This window comes from Ochlerotatus camptorhynchus, unplaced genomic scaffold (assembly GCF_037179485.1).
Source record: "Ochlerotatus camptorhynchus isolate MF236.1 unplaced genomic scaffold, CSIRO-AGI_Acam_v1.1 ptg000082l, whole genome shotgun sequence".
NCBI classification, from domain to species: Eukaryota; Metazoa; Arthropoda; class Insecta; order Diptera; family Culicidae; genus Ochlerotatus; species Ochlerotatus camptorhynchus.
Genome location: NW_027040572.1, coordinates 1,479,564 through 1,503,345, shown reverse-complemented (window position 1 = coordinate 1,503,345; position 23,782 = coordinate 1,479,564). Strand labels below are relative to the sequence as shown.

Sequence of the window (23,782 nt, the reverse complement as noted above, 5' to 3'; positions counted from 1 at the left end):
GAGGCGACCGAGCTGGTTGTTGATTGTAGCCTTCCGACGGATATTAATGAACTCCACTCGCTTGGGACATCCGCGATTGGAGGCTTGGTGGTTTCCACCGCAGTTGACACACGTTGGCTCGATGTAATCAACTTGCTCACAGGACGCAGTTGAGTGAGTTCCAGCACACTTGCCGTAGTTTGTCTTCATAAGGCAGTTTTTGGTGCAATGGCCATACACTGCGTAACATCACAATGTTGGGGTTTGTAATGCTCCCAACTGATGATGACTTGAAACAGGTCCCGGATTTTGGATCTCAGAGCCGCAAGACTGGTGGATCCCTTCGTGAAGTGCACAAGGAGCAACTTGTCACATGAGCACATGATTTTGGTACCGATGCTGCAAAGCTTGAAGCGAGGCTGCAGTTTGTGTTTTGCCAGTTGGGCTCCCAGCTTGGCAAAATCCTTCACCGGCGTGAAAAGCGGGGAAATCCTCTCTCTTTTAGCAATGGAAACGGCGTCACCATCGCCATTTTCTTCCGGAAGTACTGCATACTAGTTGGCTTGCAGTACCCGTTTTCCAGCGTCATCCAACGACACGCTGGGCTTGATTAGCACCTTCTTTGAAGGGCCCGCTGCTGTCTCATTGGCACGTTTTCGGAGACGAGCCAGCCAACGGCTGAAAGTCTCCTTAATAAAGATATAAAAAAAAAAAAAAAAAAAACAAAAAAAAAAATTGGCACGTTTACGCACCATTTGTTTCACGTTTGCAAGTGCAAGTAAACTTGCCAGGACGAGAGAGTTTGGCGACACTTCCACGGCGCAACGCGACAGCACAAAACTAAACAAAATCGAAACGAGAACTGGAGCGAAAATGCGGACTGAACAGCTCAACAGTCGAGCAGAGAATGATGCATTGAAGAATTGCTGGTTCTTGCCCCAGGAAAAGCCTCACCGGGCAGAATCTAGAATCGATCCACTGATGCTTGTTTACGTTCGTTCCCCAAGAAATTCTTTCCTTTATAATAGGGTAGAGAACTACTTCAACCTAATCGCCAATTTTGAGCCTATAGGGCAGAAAACTTCAAATTAATCCATGATTTCAGAGTTAATAAGTCAATTATGCATTTGGTACGATACTTTAGTTAATAAGCTATGGAACGAAGACAATGAGATCGCGTGATATGAAGGTTTGCGCCCATTATGCCCAAAAACAAAAGAAGCGCTCCGACCGAATCAATTTTTATCTTGATCCGATAGGCCGAAGTGAATTCATTTGCGTTTCAATGCGTTAGGCCGAGTTTAGAACCCGTAGGCCGAGTTTGGCGTCAAGAAGCAGTGTTAGACTTTTGACAATATCTCAACGATTGGTTTCTCTTTATCAAATATTACGGTACATACGAAAAGGTAAATAAATTTGGAAGCCATCAGTAATAACAACATTCCGTTTGGTGCTAAGCTGCGCTTGATTAAGAAAGATAAAGTGTGGGTTGTGCTTAATAGGCCGGAAATGGAATATTTAACCTATTCAATTAAATGTTGTCGTGACGGCAAGGAGCAATAAGCACAGGAGGGAGGTAGCCCAAACCATCAAATGTTGCTGTATTCGTAAATGTCGGAAACGCAAATAGTGACGTCATTGTTGAGCGCGATGCTGATGTTGACGTTATTTTAGTTAAATTTACAACGTAGTCTGTGGTGAGAGTAAATCGTTTTTTCGATGTAAATACACATAAAAAATTTAACATCATTTTTTCTTGTAGAAGAGATCGATTTTTTCGACCTTTTCGTGGAAAAAGAATCGATCAGAAAAGTCGTAAATCGGGATGAAAAAGATCGATCCAGATCGAGCCCAATCTTAGTGCATGATTGAACGCGTTTGTTTTCAGTCGCTGAAGTTGTCGGTTCTGTTTTCGACGTTGGTGGCCGGTGAGGAGCTGGGGTTGCTACATATACAGATTATTCTCTATTTTACAGATTTTCTGGATCATTTCAGGACCACGAGTCTGTATGTACAGATATCCTTATTTTACTGAATTCCAAATAAATTCCCTTATTATTCTCATACGATAATACGATTTAAGTTTTCATTGAACATAAATTGTATTCAATGTGCACAAAATACAATACCAATTTCTGAATTGGGTTCTTTGATGGTATTGAGGTAATATTTGTAATCTATATAAAAAAGGAACACAAAACCAACATTTCATCGATTATGGTACACTGGAACTATTTCAAAACTACATTTGCAAAAATTACCATCCTAGCACTTCTCGGTAGCATCATAGAGGTAAGAACTAAGATCAGAAGGTCCCGAAGAAACGTGCTCAGGCTAGTCAAGTAGGGAGCCAATTTAAAAAAGTTAGTTTCCAACCGGTGATAGCACTTCGTATGTCAGTTTGTTAGTTTTGTGTAAAACAGTTAAGTTATTATTTTGCTTTAAATCTTGATTTAAAAATCGAGATGAAAGGTTATGTATTCGAAAAAAATATCGCTGTGCTCAGAAACTGTGCTAGTATAAAAACCATTATTTTTTCAAAACCATAGAAGCCAATTGTTCTCATGTTCATCAAGTAACTTAAAGCATCACTAGGGTAAGGACTTTATGTTCTGAAAATTTACTAAGTAGTTTAAACAAATATTAGTTCTCTGTCAAAATTGGATGATATCGAAATGTCAAAAAGTGTTGGAAATGCATTCTTTTTGATGTAAGAAGAAAATGTAATTATACATTGTAAATTATACATAATATATAAACAAGAGGTAGATTCTCATATATCCCGTGTATGTACCTGGGCGATGTTGCTCACGGATTCACCGAAACCTTTTTTGGACCTTCATACAATAGCAGGTTGAGTACAATTAGAGGTTATTAAACTTGATAAAGTCGAACAGCGAGGATAGTTTGCAGCCTACCGACAGTTGTCTTGCTATAGTGATCGTGTAAGGAAAGTAAAGCCGTTGGTCCCCGGTCCATGAGTTGATGGATTGAAAGGTAGAGTTCAGGTGTGGGAGCTGCCTCGCTGGCGTCGGGATCATTAGTGCTCAGCACGGAAAACAAGATCGACGGAAAACCAATCAAGGAAAAAAAGCCTATTGTTGATACAATTTGTGTTACAGCATATCAAGAAAGATAGAAATGCAAAAGAAACTACAAAATAGGGTAAACTGACAGATGTATATATGCAAGACAAAAATGCTAATTTCATCACAACAACAACAGGCTTTTTGATCATTGTCATGACAACCTCATACCACAGACAAACAGACGTAACTCTTCATTGTGTATCTTCGTTGATGCATTTAACGGTTGATTTGAATACTATCAGTTCCGCGAACTACTCGCCGCAGCGCTGGCATCGGATCACTTTGACGTTTCTATATATTCTATAGAACTTTTATGCAATATTGTTTACGAGCTAGCGAGCAAGTTTGTTTTCCGCGAGAAGCCAGAGAGATGTCGTTACTGAGGTTATATGTTTTGAGATACTATGTTTTCAAGAACAAGTTTTTCAAAGAGTTACGTCTGTTTGTCTGTGCTCATACTATTTGTATTCATCGTTTGGACAACTACAACCAAAGCTAATAGTTTCCCATACTAATTCACCGTAATCTCCATACAAACTTTGCCGGCACCGGTGGTGTAGTGGTAAGCGTTACTGCTTTCTAACACCCCAATGGGTCTGGGTTCAATCCCAGCCGAGGTCGGTGGGATTTTTCTGAGGCATAAAAATCTCTGGTCACGTCTTCCTTCGGAATGGAAGTAAAGCAGTTGGTCCCGGCGGCCCATGTGTGTTGAAAGGGTGCGATAGCCTACGCAGGTGTTGAAGCTGCCTTCCTGCACATTCGATTGCCGTCAATGGATGGCAATCGATGTCCGTCGGTGATTGGCACTAGATTGCGGAACAGAGACCGATGTTAAATAAATAAAGGAATACAAACTTCAAATCATTTGCGTGACCTCTAAACTTTCATCAATCTTTACCATTTTTGCACAAGCTCAAATGTTGGGGTTATGAGTGAAATTGGAGGGTGGTCTATCAGAAATTCATCACTTTTTTTTCGAAATGAAGCACCATAGGGTACCCCCGTGGAAATAGTCAGTTTCTGACATGGGCCAAAGCCCCAAGAATTAAACCTCCCCAGATATAGAAGAACTCGGCCAGTAATGACCTTATTGAGAGTCCACATTTCTTGACAACTACTGAACCTAATTTTTTTTTCCTTGATGTTTTCGTCGATTTTGTTTTCCGTGCTGAGCACCAATGCTACCGACGCCAGGAAGGCAGCTCCCACACCTGAACCCTACCTATCGACTCATCAACTCTTGAACCGGGGACCAACGGCTTTGATGTTTGCCTCAGAACATCCCGGCGGCGCCGACTGGGATTGAACCCAGACCTGCTGGGGTGAGAGGTAATCACGCTTACCACTACACCACCGGCGCCGTTGTACTGAACCTAATTGCACTTATTGCTAGTTGGGTCAGACCTTGAGTAATTGATATCGCATTCATGCAACATGAAAAGCGGCAAGATGAAAAAAGTAGATGTCCTAAAAAGCATTCCTATTGGTCCGCAAAGTTAAATAGAAAGTAATTAAATTGTTTATTGACGCGTTGAGTTGGCGTGAATCACACTTTACATGGTCATGATCTCGAATACTATCTGCTGGACGACATAAACTAAACATAATCGTAAACGAACAGAAGGAGTTGTCAAATTAGCATCAGACCCTCACCTCAATAAAGCTCTAAACGTAAACGCTATCCTCTCTTTATGCCATCCTCTGCCTTTCTCCATGAGAATGAAAGAGATAGGAACGAATGACGATCATAACAAACCCGGCATAACTGTCAATATTTCCAGGTGATGAAAGAAGGCGAGGAGATTTAGGTTAGGTTTCGCCTGGTGACCTATATAAAATATGGCTTCATTCGAGTTGTTTGCAGATGGACGACATTTCTGCCCTGTGTACCAAATGTGTTCAGTTGCCATTTTTATCATGGATAGTGACGCAAGTTCTGAATGTGAGAGCATCATCGATATTGATACGGTTCCTATGGACGATTGGCCATTTCCCCGGGGGTACCGGTACATTTCCGGGGCACTGGAACATGCCCGGGAGATCCACCCAGTGTAACCGTGGACTCTCAATAAGGCCATTACTGGCCGAGTTCTGCAAAATCATGAAGCTTGATGTGTCACACGATGTGTTTTAATTAACCACTTCATTCGAGCACATAAAATGACGTAAGCTACCACTTGAACTTTGAAATAAAACATTATTTTGAATTTATTCTTCTATAATCACGAGAAAAAAAGGGCCCTCATTTGTGCGTTTTATAAAATAATAGAAATTAGTTGGTCCAGTTCTGTGGAATCGCTGGTAGAAAGTCACGCCAAAACTACTTGACAAAGTGATCAATTCATAACCACTTTTAGGAATTGACCATTTTTCCGGTGTTTCCGGATGTTCAGAAGAGCGTTCAAAGACCTCCAAGGGATCGAATCAATATGGCCTGAGATAGCTCTTCTCAACTAAAGGTTTTTTACATTTTCTAAAAAATCGCAGATCTCTAGTTCTACTTTCAGGAATTGACATTGTTTCCAGATCACGTGGAGCAGAATCGATATGGTGATGGCATATTTCCTTTATGCTCATGATTGTATGCAATCAAAAAGTAGAAGGGTCTGTGCCTAGGGGCACGAACGGAGGCTTGACGTAGGACCGCTAGTGGACGGAACAAATGTGAACATTTAGTTCTTTTAATTGATCAATCATCAATTATCTTAACATAACTTTCCGTTTTTTATTTGTAAGCGTATCAAATTTGTAGTATTTATTTCAAGGAGAAAGTTGATGAAGAGAATCCAAGGGACTGTCAACTTGAGTATTTTCGATTCATCTACCCGACTTTAAGAGGTGTATTTTGAATATTTTGTTATTTATGAATTTTTAAGTTTTGTGCATTTTGGTATTAAAGAGTATTCAATTAACCCCTTACAGGATTTCCTTCCGAATAATATGAATGGGGCGGGGTGGAAAGTATCGTTTGTGCAGAATATGTAAAAAAGGAGGGACTTCGAGCAATTGAACTCGTGATTTTATTGGCTTTCTGGGGACTGAATATACACCCAAAGCGAATTATTCCCACTTCTCTCAAATTCTATAACACTTCCTACAAGCGTGTTCTGGAAAATGGTCGGATGATGATTAATCTGACCAATACATTCGGGCCTACAATTCCATACCTTATATAGAGACCAGGTTGAGTCTTGATAGCTAGCTGCTTGCGGGAACTGATGACCTTGACAAATGTCCAAATAATACTATTAACAAATTTATGGTGATCCTGAAAAGGACCGTTTTGTAGTGATGGTTGAGTAATTCTGAGCTGAGTGTTCAACACGGATGAGGCTGTCGAGATGTATGTCGTTTGGAGCGAGGGTGACACGCTTAGCATAGATGACCGACCCGCAGCGACTCACGAAGAGCTACTGATTCCGATCCATAGCATAGCGGTGCAGCTTATTCCTCCTTAGATGGTTGCTTATGTGGGCTCTGCAGCTCGCTGCTTGCAGGCAGCCTTTCGTTGTTACTGGAGAACAATTTTCAACGCCACACGCCGAAAGCACTGCTACTGCTGCTACTGCTGCTACTAATTTCGACGACCGTCCACTTCAAAATATGACCACTTTTCCAATGCATCCAGATATCCTGAGGATCGTTTTCTGACCATCATGAAGCACCATCGATAGGGCGATGCAATTTATAAAAAAAAAATCACGTTTATCTGGGACTAGTTTGGAAAATCAACAATTTCCTTGTGAACCCGGATATCCAGAAGGGCGTTTTATGGAGATTGGGAGATTGGATCAATATAGAGGTGAGATATCTCTTCTCAACTGAGAGTTCTTCTTATTTTCTAAAAACTCATGAATCTCTAGGTCTACCTCAAGAAATTGACCTTGATTCCAGTGAATTCGGATATCCAGAGGACCGTTTTCTGGTCACTCGGAAGCAGCATAGATATGGTGATGGCATATTTCCTCTGAGCTCTGTATGAAATTTAAGAAAAAAAAATCGTGGAACTCTAGCACTTTTACGAATTGGTGAATCCGGATATCCAAAAGAGCACTCTATGGCCATCCGGCAGCAAAATCAATATAGTGATGGCATATTTCCTTTATGCTCATGATTGTATGCAATTTGGAAAAAAAAATCGTGGATCTCTAGGTCTACTTTTAGGAAAAGACCATTTTCCCGGTGTTTCCGGATATCCAGAGAACCGTTTTCTGACCACTTGGTTGCAAAATCGATTTGGTGATGCAATATTACCTCTATACTCAAGATTTTATGCGATTTAGAAAAAAAATCGTAGATCTCTGGGACTGCTTTTAAGAAATGACCAATTTCCCGGTGAATCCGGATACCCAGAAACGGGTTTTATGAATATGGAGCTGAAATATCTTTTCTCAACTAAGGGTTCTTTACATTTTCTAAAAAAATCACGAATCTCTAGGTCTACTTTCAGGAATTGACCTTGATTCCAGTGATTCCGGATATCCAGAGGAGTGTTTTCTGGCTTCTCGATAACAGAATCGATGTAGTGAGCCATATTTCCTCTATGCTCATGCTTGTATGCAATTCAGAAAAAAATCGCGGGTGTCTAGGTCTACATTTAAGAATTGACTTTTTTCCTGGTGATTCCGGATATCCAGAGGACCGTATTCCGGCCACCCCTCGATATGATGATGACTTATTTCTTCTATGCTCATAATTGTAAGCAAATCTAGAAAAAAAAAACAAGGATCTCTAGGTCTACTTTGAAGAATTAACTAATCGGGAAAATGATGACTGCGGATATCCAGAGGACCGTTTTCTGGCCACTTGGGTGCAGAATCGATATGGTGAAGCTATATTTCCTCTATGCTCATGATTGTATGCAATTTAGAAAAAAAATCGTATTCTTTCCGGAACTGACCAGTTTCCCGGTGAATCCGAATATCGAGAAGGGCGTTGAATAACCACTTCGGGACCAAATAAATATGGCACTGAAACTGAGATATATCTTCTCAAATTAGGGTTATTTACATTTTCTAAAAATTATTATTATTATTTAGCTTTATTTAGGAGGCTTTCAGCCTTAGGCTGGTTCGCCTCCAACATTTTCTAAAAACTCATGGATATCTAGGCCTACTTTCTGGAGTTGACTAGTTTCCTGGTGATTTCGGATATCCAGAGAACCGTACTCTGGCCACCCGGTAGCAGAAACGATATCTTGATGCCATATTTCCTCTATGCTCATGATTGTATGCAATTTAGAAAAAAATGCGGATCTCTTGGTCTACTTTCAGGAATTGACCATTTCCACGGTGAAACCGAATTTCCACAGAGCCACCTTTCACGTTATTGTTTCCAATTGATTAACCACAAGTTCAACCGGTTCCTTGTCTGTTCCGTTCGAAAGTAGATATTGATATCTTTCAAGAAATGACACAATCTTAAGATTTGATCACCAAATTGCCGCGAACCAGTCATGTCAACATGAATCGATTTTGCGATTTTGCATTTTGCTCGGGACTTTTTCGGGTTCTTCCGTTCCGGCTGGCCAACCACAATCGGGTTTCTATCTATTCAAAATAAAATGAGATTGTCATATCTTTCGATTGGAGGCTGATTCATAACAATGGGTCATTGCATTGCTGTCATGTCAACTATGAATCGACACGCATTTTGCAGCCATGATACTTTGAGGAAGTTTCGATGGTCAGTTAAACATGTTTTGTATGGTTCTCGTAATGTTTCTGAGCTAGAGTTGCCTTTACCCACACCCACACAAAAATGGTGAAAATCATATCCTGAAGATATCGAACAAGAGACGAACCAGCTAAGAACTGAAAGTATCTATAATAATGCAAAATAAGAAGAAGAAGAAGAAGAAGATATCGAACGAGTGGATCATTTGGTATACACATTTGCTAAATCTGCATAAATTGAACCTACCACCAGTTTTCACGGAAGCGTGACCTACATTTTATATTGATTCACCCTGACCATGTACGAAAAAATAGTTCAAATTCCGCATAATATCCATTGAACCACCGCACCCCATCCAGTTATTTGACAATACCGACCTCTTGGCACGATGGTAATGAAATTATAACCAATTTGCTAACCAGAGACCCATTATACCAGCAACGCATTTCGCTTATCACCCCGCTAATTCCTCTTAATTGGAAAGGTTGTGGTGCTTTCCGTGTGCACGCTCAAACAGCCCAAGTCAAGGTTGACACTTCCGCACGTTGCTTTAGCTGCCTGGTAGATCCGATCTTCGACGGCCGATCACGTACCGCACACCACCGGAACGTGCGTACCTCTATACATTATTGTGTGGGCCGGCTCTGGTCGTAGGTGCGATACCCACATGCTCAGGTGTGACAAACTGACGCCTTTCCTCCCGAACTCGGGCGATGATGATTAGCACCTGTTTCGTGTTTAACACACTCTCGAGCATAATTGTTTCACCTCGGAAGGTTCCACCGAAGCGCGCTGTCGCTGTTGTTGAACTTTTTCCACTAACAAAATATGCGGACACTTGGAAATGAGAACTGGCTCGATTTAACACGGAAAAAGGCGGTCACATGTTGAATTTTTTTTGTCTGTTATCGTTTCTAGAACGGCTTTGTTTGTAGGGCAGATGAAGGCACCGAAAATCAACAGGTTGTTCGGAAACTTGGTCAGCATCGATTCGTGGCTGCTAATTAATCATCGCACTTTTGAGGCAGCAATCAGAGTCAGTCAGTCGGTCGTATTTTTTAGCAATGACCCGGGAGGCAATCTGTGTCAGTTTTTGATTTTTAACGCCCCTTACCGCTGCACATCTGTGAGGCTAAGTAAAGTATACGTTGGTTACAGGTGTCGGTCGGTCGGATGGTCGGTAGATATATGCACACATAACCGCCATAGACTTGCAGACTTTGTTGCTCGAGCGGTTGGCAATGGCTTCAAGCTGAGGCCCAATTTATGCCAGCATCATCAGCAAAGCTTAATGAATGACGACGACGAGGACGGTGAACAAGTGTCGGCGACCTGCACCGGTGATGCTGACGATGATTTTTTTTTTTGAGGCATGGCTCGAGTTATGTGAGGGACGGTCACAATCGTTGAGTTGCGGGTTGGACAAAAAATTGGAAAGGTTGTCGAATTAAACACATTACATTATTCGCAGTCAGTGCAGCGCAGCGGGTGGAGAGTGGACAGGAATGGCAACAACTAGGCAAATCAAGTGGTGGACCTTGAGTTGTTGGTGACATTTTGAGCTTTGGTGGCTTTTGTCGGGCAATTATTGATGATTGGACGTGAATGCGATTGGATTGGGCTACTGGTGCTTCGGTTATGAGGTTTGCTGCATTGAGACATCAGTAAATAATTTGACGCCCATTACAGTTGCTGCGTAGTGAATGATAATGTTTCATAATTATGTAAATGGCATGATTGATTCGGATTTATGTTTTTTTTTTAATTTTGTGGTCTATGCATTTTTTGCAGAAATTAAAACTGATTGGTTCTACAAATTATCCATTTTGTTCACATTGCGTAATCAACTATCATACAAAAATTGTGCTTTTGTGACTGTTACCAGGACTTATTATTTTCGTTGTAGCCTAATCTTGCGCTAAAAAATATTTGAAAGTCCCAGCTTTCTAATTCCTTGAAAATAAACCCCATTTTTTTAGGTATTTCTTCACCAGTCAACAGTTTCTAAATCATATTGTTATGGTGGGGTTCAACATATTCATATCGATTTCAAATCGGGTGCTCTCAAAATTTGAGCTTATTTGCCTGCTGTGGCCCTTTTAAGTTTATATGGGAACAGTGTTGGCTACAATCAAGATCTGAAAATCAAAATCAGCTATCTTTCAAGTTCAATATCACCTAAAATCGCAGGCACCAATATTACAAGCCATCAATACGATGAAAATCACCCGTGCTTTTCGACCAATATCAGCTGTGATTTTCGATTCCCAAAATCAAGCAGCATCAATATCAACCCCGATCAAAATCATCGAAAATCATAGGCTTAGAGGGGACATTCCGAAATTCAAGTCAGCATTCCGGATGAAATTAAAATTGTGGATTTCAACCCAAGATGGCTTCTACAAATTCAAGATGGCGGACCAAAATCCAATATGGCGGCCTCCGGACATCCAAGCCCATGCAATGTGGATATCTACGGAATGGGCTTGATGAGTAGAAGTGGAAAATCAACATCCGCCGCAATTTTACACCCAACCGGTGGATGTAAGATTCGCTTACAATTATGTGGGATTCATCATCAGAGGATGTAAGTGGAGACCGCATGAACCGAGGATGCGATATACCTAGCTGTCCAATGCAAGAGAATTGGAGACCGAAAAATGTAGAGTGTATTGTTGAGGTAAATTAATTATGTCGAAAAAAAAATAAATAGGAAAAAGGTTGCCGACTGGACCCGAACAACGAACGTTGCGATTCTCAAGCAAACCCCACACGCATCAATATATTGACGCGAAGGGGAATTATTGACAATAATATTGATGATGTGAATGCAGAAATATTGTCAATACCGATGTATTGACGTCAATATTGAATGTATTGACAATACCGTTATTGTCAATAAAAGCAATCGTGTACGGTCTACATCGGACCTGTGCTTTCTCCACTGCTCTCTCCATGCTTCTGAATAAGGATAGCCTAAAAGCAAACAAGAAGCGCTCATTTCCTCTCACACTCGACTTCGTATGCTTTTTCTGCTGGAGAGATTCGAGGCAAGGGTGTGCGTTGTTTTACCATGTCATACATAAAAATCAAGGCAAATGCTAACTATTCTAACTATTCGAAGTTTATATGCAAATTACTATGGGAAATCCAAACTTTTTGTTCATTGTCTTCTACCAATTTTCCATATTGCTTTTTCGAAAATTTCAATAACTATTCTTACGGGAAATTTTCTAAGCGACAACTTTGCGGAATATAGTTTTGCAGCCAAATGTCAATTTAATTTTTATTAATTGTTTGAGAGATTGATAATTTTATGGCATGATCAAGCAGCTGTTCTGTGGGCAACACTGTATTCTGCAGTGTGACATAGTAGCCATGATATTTGTGCTCTATTCCCTCGCACCGGAAACACCAATGTTGCCTGCTGAACAGTTGATTGAGCATAATCATAAGACACTGATGTGAATCATTAACAACTTTTGTCGAGTATTAGTACAAGACACTGAAGAAGTCTGCACATTGTAGATGAAATACGCGTATCTGTCAAGGATAAGCAAATAAAGTAGTGGAATTAAATGGAAAATACTAATCCTTCTCTCTCTCATTATAGCTTTTGTTCCTTACATTAGATTGAAAAGTGGTTTTCAACAAAGTTGTAGCTGAGAAAATTTTCTACAATCACTGTTTTCATTTTTAAAAGCATAGTGATCTGGTGAATTGTTAGATAGATATGAATAAAAACATAAGTTTTCCCACAGTAATTCCCATATAAACTTGAAATGGTTTGTGTCAAGTCAGATTCTTACTAAAGTAGTTCAAATTTTGGGAAGCTAAGCAAAACCCAATTTGAACCCGTTTAAGCACTATGGGTATCTACGGTATGGGCTCGATGAGTAGAAGGAGAAAATTGACATCCGCCGCAATTCAAGATGACAGCCTCGGGACAGCTATCAGAGATGTCCTTGGACAGGCCCACAACCTGTCATTTTGGACATTGTGAGACTACCCTAATAAACAAATACCATAAACGAACTGTATCCCGGATGGGTAAACTATCCCACAACTGGTTTGGATGATACCTCGAACACGTCGTTAAGCTCTCTTTTATGGCTATTTTTATTAGGGTATTCATCGGAAAAGACAAAGTCTCCCCAACAAACAATTCAGAGTCTTAAATAAGCATATATATTGAATAAATGCTGTATTACAGTGAACAATGCTGAATAAAACGAGTTGTCGAATTATGTGTTTAAAAAAGCTCATTGAGATCGATAGATGCACATATGTTCCTCTTTTTGCTCTGATCTTATATTCTTATTAAAAGCTGTATAAACGTTGACTGTCTTCCCAATTCAACGCCAGAAGTTTGATATAATAACAAACTAAATAAGTGTAATTTGCACATACATTTACGCTTTAATTTGACTGTTTTCAATTGATTTAATAACATTCTTTATTAGACGTCTAATAAATGTTTTCTAGCTTCATTATTAGATTTGCATGCCTTGTAAATGCTTTATAAATGGCATATTAGGTTCATTATTCCACAACCCTGGTTAAGTCTAACAACAAGACGAAGTCAGTAGAGTAGTGGTTACCGTTTCCGCCTCCCAAGTAAAGACTGAAACGCGCAAAAATTGGTCGACAAAAAATCGTTTATTGCAGTCAAAATTCATATCACAAAAATCTTCTTGTTTTTCTTTTGGTAGTTCAATTCATATATTTAAAGGAAAAAATGTTCGTTTGTTCTTTTGGTTCACCAAATCCGAACTGCCGTGCCTTCCGCTTAACCCCTTCCATTAAATTTTGCACAGTGGTCTCATCGACCTTATTCGCCGCCGAACGCCAGTTAGATTTAAACTGCTGCTCGTTTTCCATGGATTTATTATTTTTTTTTTAGATTCCGTTTGAGCAAGGCCCAATACCGTTCGATAGGGGCGATAGAGCTCATATGAGGCATGAGGCAAATTGCGACCTCAAACGAATAAAACTTATCATGTGACACTTCAAATCACATTAGAATTAAACAATTAGTCCAATTGTAGTCATTTGGGGGTCCAGTGCCACATTGGCCACACCTGGCAATGTTTTGATCCCCTCGGAAAAGTGCCCAGTATCTGAATATGGTCAAAAACCATTGAATCACATTAAAGTTCAAAAACCAGTTCAATGGCAGTTATTAGGAATAGCCAGGATCCAGTAAATTTCCGGAAATCCCTAGGAAAGTAGCCAGTTTTAGACTTGGACCAAAATCCATTATGCGATGATTCAAATCACATGAGTATTCATCTACTTCCTCTATGCTCTGTTTAAGAAAGTTGTGACTAGGAAAGTAAACAGAAAACCATGTTGCTGCGCGCGAAGGAAATCGTGAACAAACCGAAGCACACCTGACTGCAGGAAACAACTAGGTCCAGGTCATACAGGTGATACAATTATAAATTAGGAATTTCGCCAAAGATTCAAACTTTTCAATAAAATGAATGCAATAATTATCTGCTAGCATGAAGTTTACATCTTTTAGTAGTATTATACTGCACACAAACTTGGAAAATATAAGTAAACTTTCCTCTTGTGGACGTTCTAAAGTGAACCATGTTGTTCAAAAAATTTGTTTAAAGTGAGCTATTTTTTAAAACACAATAAAACCAAAATTATGTTAATCATTAAAACAAATATTTGTCTCTAAAGTTATGAGCTTAGTTGAGTTTCTTAGACTTTCTTGGACTAAATTAGCGCCGATAAAAATTGGTCCAAAATGATTCATTTTTGGATAGGTCCAACCAAAATTCATAACTCCAAAGGTTGCTACAATTTAATTTGAATTACCTACCTCGAGTTACCAATACGATTTAACTTAAACATAATGCGAGGTATGCCATTTTTATATGAGATTTTGACCTAAACTGTAGCAATTTACGATACTGTCTGTACATTGTTATACGACTTCTGGTTGGATTATGAGCGATTTTTCTCTCAAATGTCACGTCTTTTTTTCAGGTTGTCATTAGGGCGGAGAGGTGTATTGTTTAAATAATTTCCGCGTTAAACCTGTCGCTGGTTGTCAAGGTGATCACGCCGTGATCCATCTCTGGGGAGCTGTTCATTAACTATGTAGACAGTTTTTGGGATTCTTGATACCCCCCTTTCTTCCCCTGCTTGGACGACCATACAAAAAAAAATGTATGGGCCGTTTATAGTTAATGAACAGTCCCTAGGGATGTTTACATCTGTGTGGATTTGTTAGCGCCAGTGTATTAGCAACTAGCACATAACATTATACTGGCTACTTTTTTGCAAAGTGCTAGTACACTAGCGCTAGCAAAACCATATTAACCGCTGACTTGCTCCTGCTTGCTGCAGGACCCAGTGCCACGCCGTCCAAAGCGATAATAAGCAAAGGCACGATAGCAGCGCTGTTTTATATCTTGTCAGGTTCAAGCAAAACGATGTGCAACCAAGTTGTACTCGATTATGACGACTGGGGTTTATTTCATGAAAACAGTGATCATTTGTACATTTTTCAAAGGTTTTTTTTATGAGAAATTGTAAAAGTATTTATTTTGACAGATTCGTAAAGTAATATCCTATTGAATGGCGTCTATGGATTTTTTTTCTTTGGTTTGTTTTTTTCCGTCGATCTTGTTTTCCGTGCTGAGCACCAATGCTACCGACGTGCCAGGAAGACAGCTCCCACACCTGGACCCTACCTATCGACCCATCAACTCATGAACCGGGGACCAACGGCTTTACTTCCCATCCGAAGGAAGGCGTGATCAGATATGTTATGCCTCAGAACATCCCGGCGGCGCCAACTGGGATTAAACCCAGGTCTGCTGGGGTGAGAGATAATCACGTTTACCACTACACCAAATCTTTGGATTTTGATTTCATCTATAAATGACAAAATTACAAGTGTTCAAAACCACAAAACACTATACACCATACATATTTTTTTATTTGCACCCCAATATAGTCGACAAAGACGTAGTTCTTCGTCAAAAAATCACTACCAAAGAATAACTAACACCCATCCATGTGACCTCCCCCCCCCCTCGTCACACTTATTTTCGGGTTAATTTTCCACAGTTGAATAATCGTTTAATAAATGTATAATAATGTCTAATTAAACGTTATGTCACATGAGAATCAAGCATCACTGTTTTAATTAAGAGGAAGCAGGGATGTCTAATAAACGCTGAATAATCAAAAATTTATCGAATAAGCTCTGCTACAACTCATAAAAGTCGAATAACAGCTTTTCGACATACCTTAAACAACACCAATAATACATAAATGGTTGAATAAATTCTCCAGATTTGTGTGAACATAGCCTGAACAGAACTTATTACTAAAAATAATGCAAGTATTATTACAGTTGAATAGAATAGTCCAGAAGTCGTTTGTTTGTTGGGTCGTGCAGCGTGCCGCGATAGAATGAGAGTTGCTCTTTCAAGCCTTTTCTTCTTCAAAGATTCCGAAACTCCGTGAACTTAACGTTTCTTGAAAGCTTGGCATCCCCTGTTTGAGCACATTGTGCATGGTCGATTTAGAGACATTAAGATTAGCGGCCATTTTACGTACAGTACGTTGTGATTTTCGTCGAACTAGTTCCCTGACGGTCTTAATCACTCGTTCAGTCCTAGCTGAACGTCTTCGGCTGGATCTTTTCCGGTTATCCAACGAGGAAGTCTCACGGTACCTTCTAATGGTTTGATACACAACTTCACGCTTTACTCCCAGGTTCTTCAAACTCTTGAAAATAGCGCGTGGGTGCTCTCCTTCCAAAAACTTTTTATCACCACAGCACGAAATTCTTCCATCGTTGTAATTTTTGTATTTCGTACATTTCTGTATATTTTTCCGTTTATTTATCTTTAGAATTGGCTCAAGAATTCCGTATAAATTATCTTAAGAAGACCACTAAACTCTCCTTAAAATTCGCCTGGAATTCATATAACAATCTAAATTTTCTACAGAATATTGAAATGTCCAAGATGCAGTATCTAACAAAACCTTAGTAGATGAAATGGATGTAATGTCGGCCTAAATGCCCCTAATTTGGGCCCATCCATAAATTGAGCATTTGACTAAATTTTCAATAGCGACCAAAAATATCCATAAGTACCGTCCCAATGACGCGTTCATCTAGATAAAATTGATAAATAGCATATTTTTAGCGATGAGCCCAATCTTAGGCCAACATTAGAGCCATTTTCCCATATAATTTTTTTTATAAAATCTAAAAATAGTCCCAGAATATTTCAAAACTCTGAGATGTAGAAAACATTTGAAATGTTGATTATAAAATAATTTCCTGCATTTAGAGCTTACTTATATTTGTTTTTGTCTTGGAGTTAACCAAATTTGAAAGTTCCTAAAGTTACCTACCAACATATTTGAAAATTTTAAGAATTGATTCGTTTTTGATTTTTTGCATATGAATACCACGGATGAAAGGCATTCAAGTGGATCCCCTACTAAAAACAATGCAAAAGGGTTGCAATACTCTTTTACGTTTTGGATTAACTCCTTATTACTACACACTCAGCGGTGCCGGTGGTGTAGTGGTAAGCGTGATTGCCTCTCACCCCAGCAGGCCTGTGTGAAATCCCAGTCGGCACCGCCGGGAATGTACTGAGGCATAACATCTCTGATCATGGAAGTAAAGCCGTTGGTCCCCGGTTCATGAGTTTGATGGGTCGATAGGTAGGGTCCAGGTGTGGGAACTGCCTCCCTGGCGTCGGTAGCATTGGTGCTCAGCATGGAAAACAAGATCGACGGAGAACAAATCAAGGAAAAAAATACTACACACTTGGAAATTATCACAGACTTCGGTTAAATTTTTACCGAACTTTCAACAGCTCATCTCAAAATCTGTTTCTCTTAATTTTAACGCTGTCAGTTTTGTTCGAATAATCGGGTCTTGTCATTGTGGCGAAGTTTTCCTAATGGATTAAAATGCCTGACTTTTACCGAACAGTTCAGCTGTTGAAAGTTTTAATTGATCGCCAAATTCTATCAAAAGTAAAGCTGTTCATTTGTTCCGGCCGCAGTGGAAATTTCATATAATAATCATCACCTAGTCGGAAATGATCACTTCCGCTGGAGAACATGTTCGGATGTGGCTAATGTGGTCCTGGGCACTCAATGTGAGCACCAATTTTGGTTTATAATTTCCAATCTGCACATTTCCCTGAGTGTAACCCGAATTGCGCTTTTATCGGTTTTTGGCTATTTATTGCAGTTGTGACACGTGTTATAAATTTGCAAGATAATAGTTAGGACTCGATTAATAATCGATTGATGTAGCAAAATTGATATTTTGAACTACTCCACTACTTCATGTAATGGCTGGTGGTATTTTTTTAGATGATTTGAATAAATATGTACTCAACTTGAACTTATTTTCATACTTTCTTGAGTTGCAGTAAGCTGTGACCGTACACCCAAACAGAAATGTAAGATTCTATTAATGATTCGCATGAAGATTATGCAGAATTTGAAATGCTTCGCGACATGAACAGTATCTCATATGTGGTTGCCGGTAGGTTTTGAAAATAATTTTGTAATTTTTATGTTACCTTATTTTTCGATCAATGCTTGTTTCCCAAAATGTATTGCGTTTAAAATATCATATCATGAAAGTTTTAGGCAAAATTATGCATTCTGGAAAACTTGATTGAACGCTGCAGTCCATTGCAAGAACTGCCATTACATATGCTGTATGAAACATATGCAGAGGATGTAGTAAATCCAACCGTACATTGGATGTAAGAGATATTTGTTTTACGGGTAGACACCTTAGTGCCGTTTATTTTTTCCATTATAATGCCTACAATCAAAATTGATAATTCAAACCATGGTCAACTTTGCTTCGCTTTTTACACACTACCACCTTTTGTTTTCATCGAAGTCATGATTCGACAACAAAAATCCTCCCACACTACATTGAACAAGCTGCTTGCACAAAACTTGAATACCTCTTCTTCGTCATCTTCTTCCTACGCATCTCGCACACCAACCCTACACATTTTACAATTACTTACCTAATCAGGTAATTAACACACAATCGATCGTTAGCGATGATCTTCCACAATGGCAGCAGCTCCTTTTCCAAAATCCAACACCTCCAGCAATGCCTTTTTCATCGAGCGTAGGAAATTCACTAAATCCGCTAAGGCTCTTTATCTTCTACATTGGGGAATGCAATTTGTCACTATTGTACCACTTGGCGCTTTTTGGTGCAAGTTTATTACAGATTCACTACAATTTTCCTTCCCTCTTTAGTTATACCACAATAACACACCATTCAACTGCAGTTGCAATTCTCGTTTCACAACTTTCAATTTTCAAATCCACTTCTAACCGTGTCGAACCAAGATGCACCGCACTCGGGAGGCGCTCAGAACTCTTCTCCACGGCAACCAACATCCGTCTTCAGTGGTGCGTTCATAATTTATTGACTTGTCGATACTCATTAGCATATACGACGCATCCGATATGCGGAGGCTGCTGCTGCTGCAGCTCTAAATCTTCTTCCCCCTGCGGTGGCGCGTTGCCAGCGAGTGTGGGCTTATCCACTGTGCCCTGGACCAAGCAAGCAAGCAACCAACCAACCAAACCACCTAGCAGCCTTCTTTCTCCTTAAGGCAAAAGCAGTTCACTTCACACATCATGACGTGAAACTCGTTTCTCGTTTCAGAATCTTCCTGGACCTTCTTCAAAATGTTGTTTGCACTCATCTCTCATCACTCGGTTTACGGTCCGGCACGGTAGAATCAACAATCACAAGTCAGAGTCGAAACCCTACTGCACTGATTTCAAACCCGTAGCGTACGAAATTTACTGCCTCTAGAGGCACTTCTCCGAAATCAAAACATATCTCTCCTTCAGAAGCGATCGGTGATCAATCACGGGGGAGTCACGTTACATAAGTCAACACTGGCTTAAGCCTACCCCCATGCCACTTTGAAACTAGAATCTGATCAACATCAACGAAACCGCACTTGTAGGTCATCCGCCGAGAATACCGAGAGGTCCTTCACTTGATTAACTAGCACTGATACCATCTCCAACAAATACTCCTCAAGCAACTATCTGGGCACAACAACATCAAAATCGTCCCCTCGAAACGACCAGGAGGGATTTTCGAAAACCGGAGCGCACTAGGTTCGGGGGGTACCGTTCACTCGAAAGTCACCAGACGGACTGCCAGAGGTTTCGCTTTCGCTTGCAATCTTGCCGCTCTGCGAAGTGGTGTTCCAGCCAAGACATGCAACTCGACAACAGTCGCTTCACGCGTGTGAGCCCAGGTGGCGGATTTCTGCAGATCTTCTCAGCACTCGTTGTGCAGCATCACTGTGTGTGCTCTCCGCATCTTTGAAACGGTGTCGAGAGAGTGAGAGTAAAATTCTCTCCGATTCTCAAAACATGTATCATGTTGACCTCCCACCGCTTTAGGTATACCGACCGAGTCGACCCCACTTGGGTGGAAGCCGTTCAAAGGTTTCATTCCGAACTGGAGGTGATTGGCCATTCAATTAGTTCGGTCTTGCATCAAGAATGTTTCAGCACTATTGTTGCATGGGATAATTTTTTTTTTTAATCGAGAGTAACTCGTAAATTAACAAAATTGTATGGCCCAAAATTGGTTTGAGATTGTGGAATTCCATTAACATTAATAATAGTTCATCAATCTTCATAACACAAAAAAACGTTACTTTCTAACCCATGAACGATGTGACATACACCTTCAACTCCCCCAGTGCGGAGGATGCTACATAGGTACTGGTTACTCTCTCTCAATCTTACGTTTGTTTTGCCTCCGGAAAGAGATTTAAAATGGTTTGTTTATGGCTATAAATAACATATTGGGATGACTTTCCAAAGTGTTGGTACAACCATTATTACATCGATACATAGGTTTGTGATAACAATCTTGGCAATCGATAATATTCGATTTAGATTCCCCGCATTGTCGTCGTATTAAACCTCAATGAACGGAAACAACATTCTGGCAAATCTGACTTTGCTATGAATCGGAGTGAACATTGCATGGCGGTAATCACATTTTAATAAATTATGAGTTCAATCTGGCTTAATTTAGTGTTGGTGCAATCATTTCATCGAACGCCAGACCATTCCTCCCCCTTTTGTCTTGTTGAACGAGTACCGACCGGTCCCAGTGTAGAGGCAATGATGTTTTCATTCGTTCCGTCTTCCCATGCTCTTTTGCATTGCACATCAAGAGAACGCTCTCTTAAACGTTGCATTAGTCTCTCTTTCTCAATGTGGAATGTCGCGTGACAAGGCCTATACTGCTGTTCATATCGAATGGTTATTTAGGTGAAGAGAGGTGGTGAATCGACATTCATGAATCGATGTATGAATTAGATTCGAAAGACTTGTACGCGATCTGAGGGGGTGGGAAATTTTGCGAATAATTACCAGTGTCGTGAGCTGCGTGTTTACGAAATCTATATACGTAGGGTAGGTGTTCCAGTAATAGTGGTGTACTTATAGTTGCGGTATGGAGGTTGTGCCGGAATAGTGAGGAGGACCCGGATAAGATTATTTTTTATCGGTAGCTGTCCTTAAATAAAGCATATTTGCATATTTCAAACTTAAAATAAGCGCAAAAATGACGGAAAATCATTAATTTTCCTTAATATTTTCACTCCTTTGCACCTATAGTTGCGGTAGTGTTCCTATAATAGTGGAACCCATACGAAACCAACGCATTCCACTATTATAGGAACCAAAGTTAGCAACTACCACAACTACTGGAACAGTGTTCTTATTAACGGGGGATGAGTTTTCTAAAATTGTATGCAATTTTACTACAGTGTAATATTTTTCTATCTCTATTTTGATAGCTATAGATTGACGTATAACAATTGTGTGTACATCGTATATTTATTGTTTAATTGATAAAATGGGTTAGTACCTCCACTACCCTATATAAAAATGAATTTCTGTTTGACGGTTCGAGACACTTCCCCACCTGTAAGGGGGAGCTACCATACAAATTAAACAGAAATTTTTGTATAACTCTAGAACTAATCACGGAAATGGAACCAATTTTGGCAAGTGGAGGTCATAGGGGGTAGCCCATTAGATAAGATAGGGGGGGGGGGCTACGTACAATATAGCATGGTAATATTGAATCCCGAGCAAGGCCGGGCACACTCAGCTAGTAGGTATATAAAAATCAAGCCGGCTTCCAAATTTTTAATTTCAAACGGAAAATCTGAGGCCTCATTGGGGCAAACGAAACGGAGCGTTTTTCGTATGCTCCTGTATGAAAAAAAAGAGTTGTGTCTCAAGCAACGTAAAACTACGAGATTGTTGTTTTGCCTAATAATTTAAATAACGGAGGTGAACCAGCCTCAGGCTGAAAGCCTCCCTAATAAAGAAAACTTAACTTAACTTAATTTAATGAATAATAAAAAAAATTATTGATGTATACATTTTGTTCTAAAATAAACATATCAACAGCCACATGTGAAAAGGGCATACAAGCTTTTTGTAAACAATCCTTTGTAGGTTTTTTTCTCGCCAACCAAGGGTCGCCTACGCAAACCAACCACATCATCGGAAAGGGGAAAGTTTCTCCTACCCTGTGATGTTGATGGTTTGCCTTGGTGTCATATGGATGGCTAGAAAAGGGCATAAGAAGGTTTTTTTTTACAAAAAGCTTGTATGCCCTTTTCACATGTTGTTCTTGATATATTCAATTCAATGTTTTGAAATAAGAGAACATTCAATATCCTTAATTGAAATTTCAAAATTCAGTTCCTATCCCATTCAAAATAAGGTTCAAAACATGTACAACCAATGTTCATGTAACTACTGAATAATGTTTATTTACAGTAACCAGAGTGAAAATTTGCAATTTAAAATACATTTCATACAACAAACCGGTATAAAATACATATAAGTACGTCACACCATATTATAACATTTTAATGCTGCAAAATCTGAATATCATTTGAGTTTGTCCTTTATCTGTGTCGCTGTAATTCAATAAATTTATTCATATTAATATATTTTAGAGAGTTTGATCGGATATATCCTCGTTTACACAAGGCATAGGGCTATGTTTGAATCTGCAAACATTATGGATGTTGATAAGTCTTTGTCCGGTTTTGTTTCGCAATTGTATGCGATGAAGGTTGCAAATTGTATACTTACAAATCAATAAGTTACAAGCCAATACGTTACATTCGTGTAATCTCCATTTCACAAGTAACCACGGCAGTACCAAAACAGAAAATAAAATGAAAGTTGAAGACAAAAGCAAAGTTCCAGTTGGGACGTAAAAACTATGAACAATAAGAAGAAATTATCAAAATTTCGATTTAAAGTATTCTTATTTCAAAGGCACCTTTACTTTTCTGGTGACAGAATTTTGAACCAAACTGTGCACCATCCAATAAGTCTTGCGCATCTGAACAACTCGGCCAAAGGTAGCAAGTCAGTTCATACACTGGTGAAGAAATTTTCAACGAAACTGGCCACCATACAATAGGTCTTATAAATCTGATCAACTTTATCAAAAACAGTAACCATCTATCAAGTTGAGCTTTCAAGTTAGAGCAAGTAATTATAAGTCAAATCGTATACTCACTCGGCCTGGTGTGAGGATTCAGAACTGAGCTGTCCACTATACAATAAGCCGTGTGGACAGCAACCTTGTATCTAGTCGAGATGTCGACTAAAGCAAGCTATTATAGGGTGTCCCAGAATGTCTAAGCACGATTTTGGAACACCCCTGGAATGTTTCAGATGACGTTTAAACGGCTGATTATCACGTGAATCATTGTTTAAATTTCGAACAACAATTCCGTGTATGACAAGTGTCGGTTCTTTTCATTCCCGTGACAAGCACAAATGGTGCATTATCCCGAGGGGGGCGACACATCTAAATCTCAAATTTAGATGGTCAACAAATCTCACACTAGCGAATCAATCTTCTTTCATTTGTCGCATCTACTTGCATCGCCCATCAATTTTTTGCAGGAAATCTTCAG

At 39.6% G+C, this 23,782-nt stretch overlaps 1 protein-coding gene across 1 annotated transcript in view; it reads right to left on the bottom strand.

The window, feature by feature from the left end:
- knockout (Stork-head domain-containing protein knockout) overlaps window positions 1-20,021 on the bottom strand; it is a 467,593-nt gene extending 447,572 nt beyond the window's left edge. Inside the window, exon 1 of the mRNA XM_065217988.1 lies at window positions 18,797-20,021. The gene's annotated coding sequence lies outside the window, so the exon portion shown is untranslated. The remainder of the gene's footprint in view (window positions 1-18,796) is intronic.
- Between the last annotated feature and the right edge of the window lie 3,761 nt (window positions 20,022-23,782).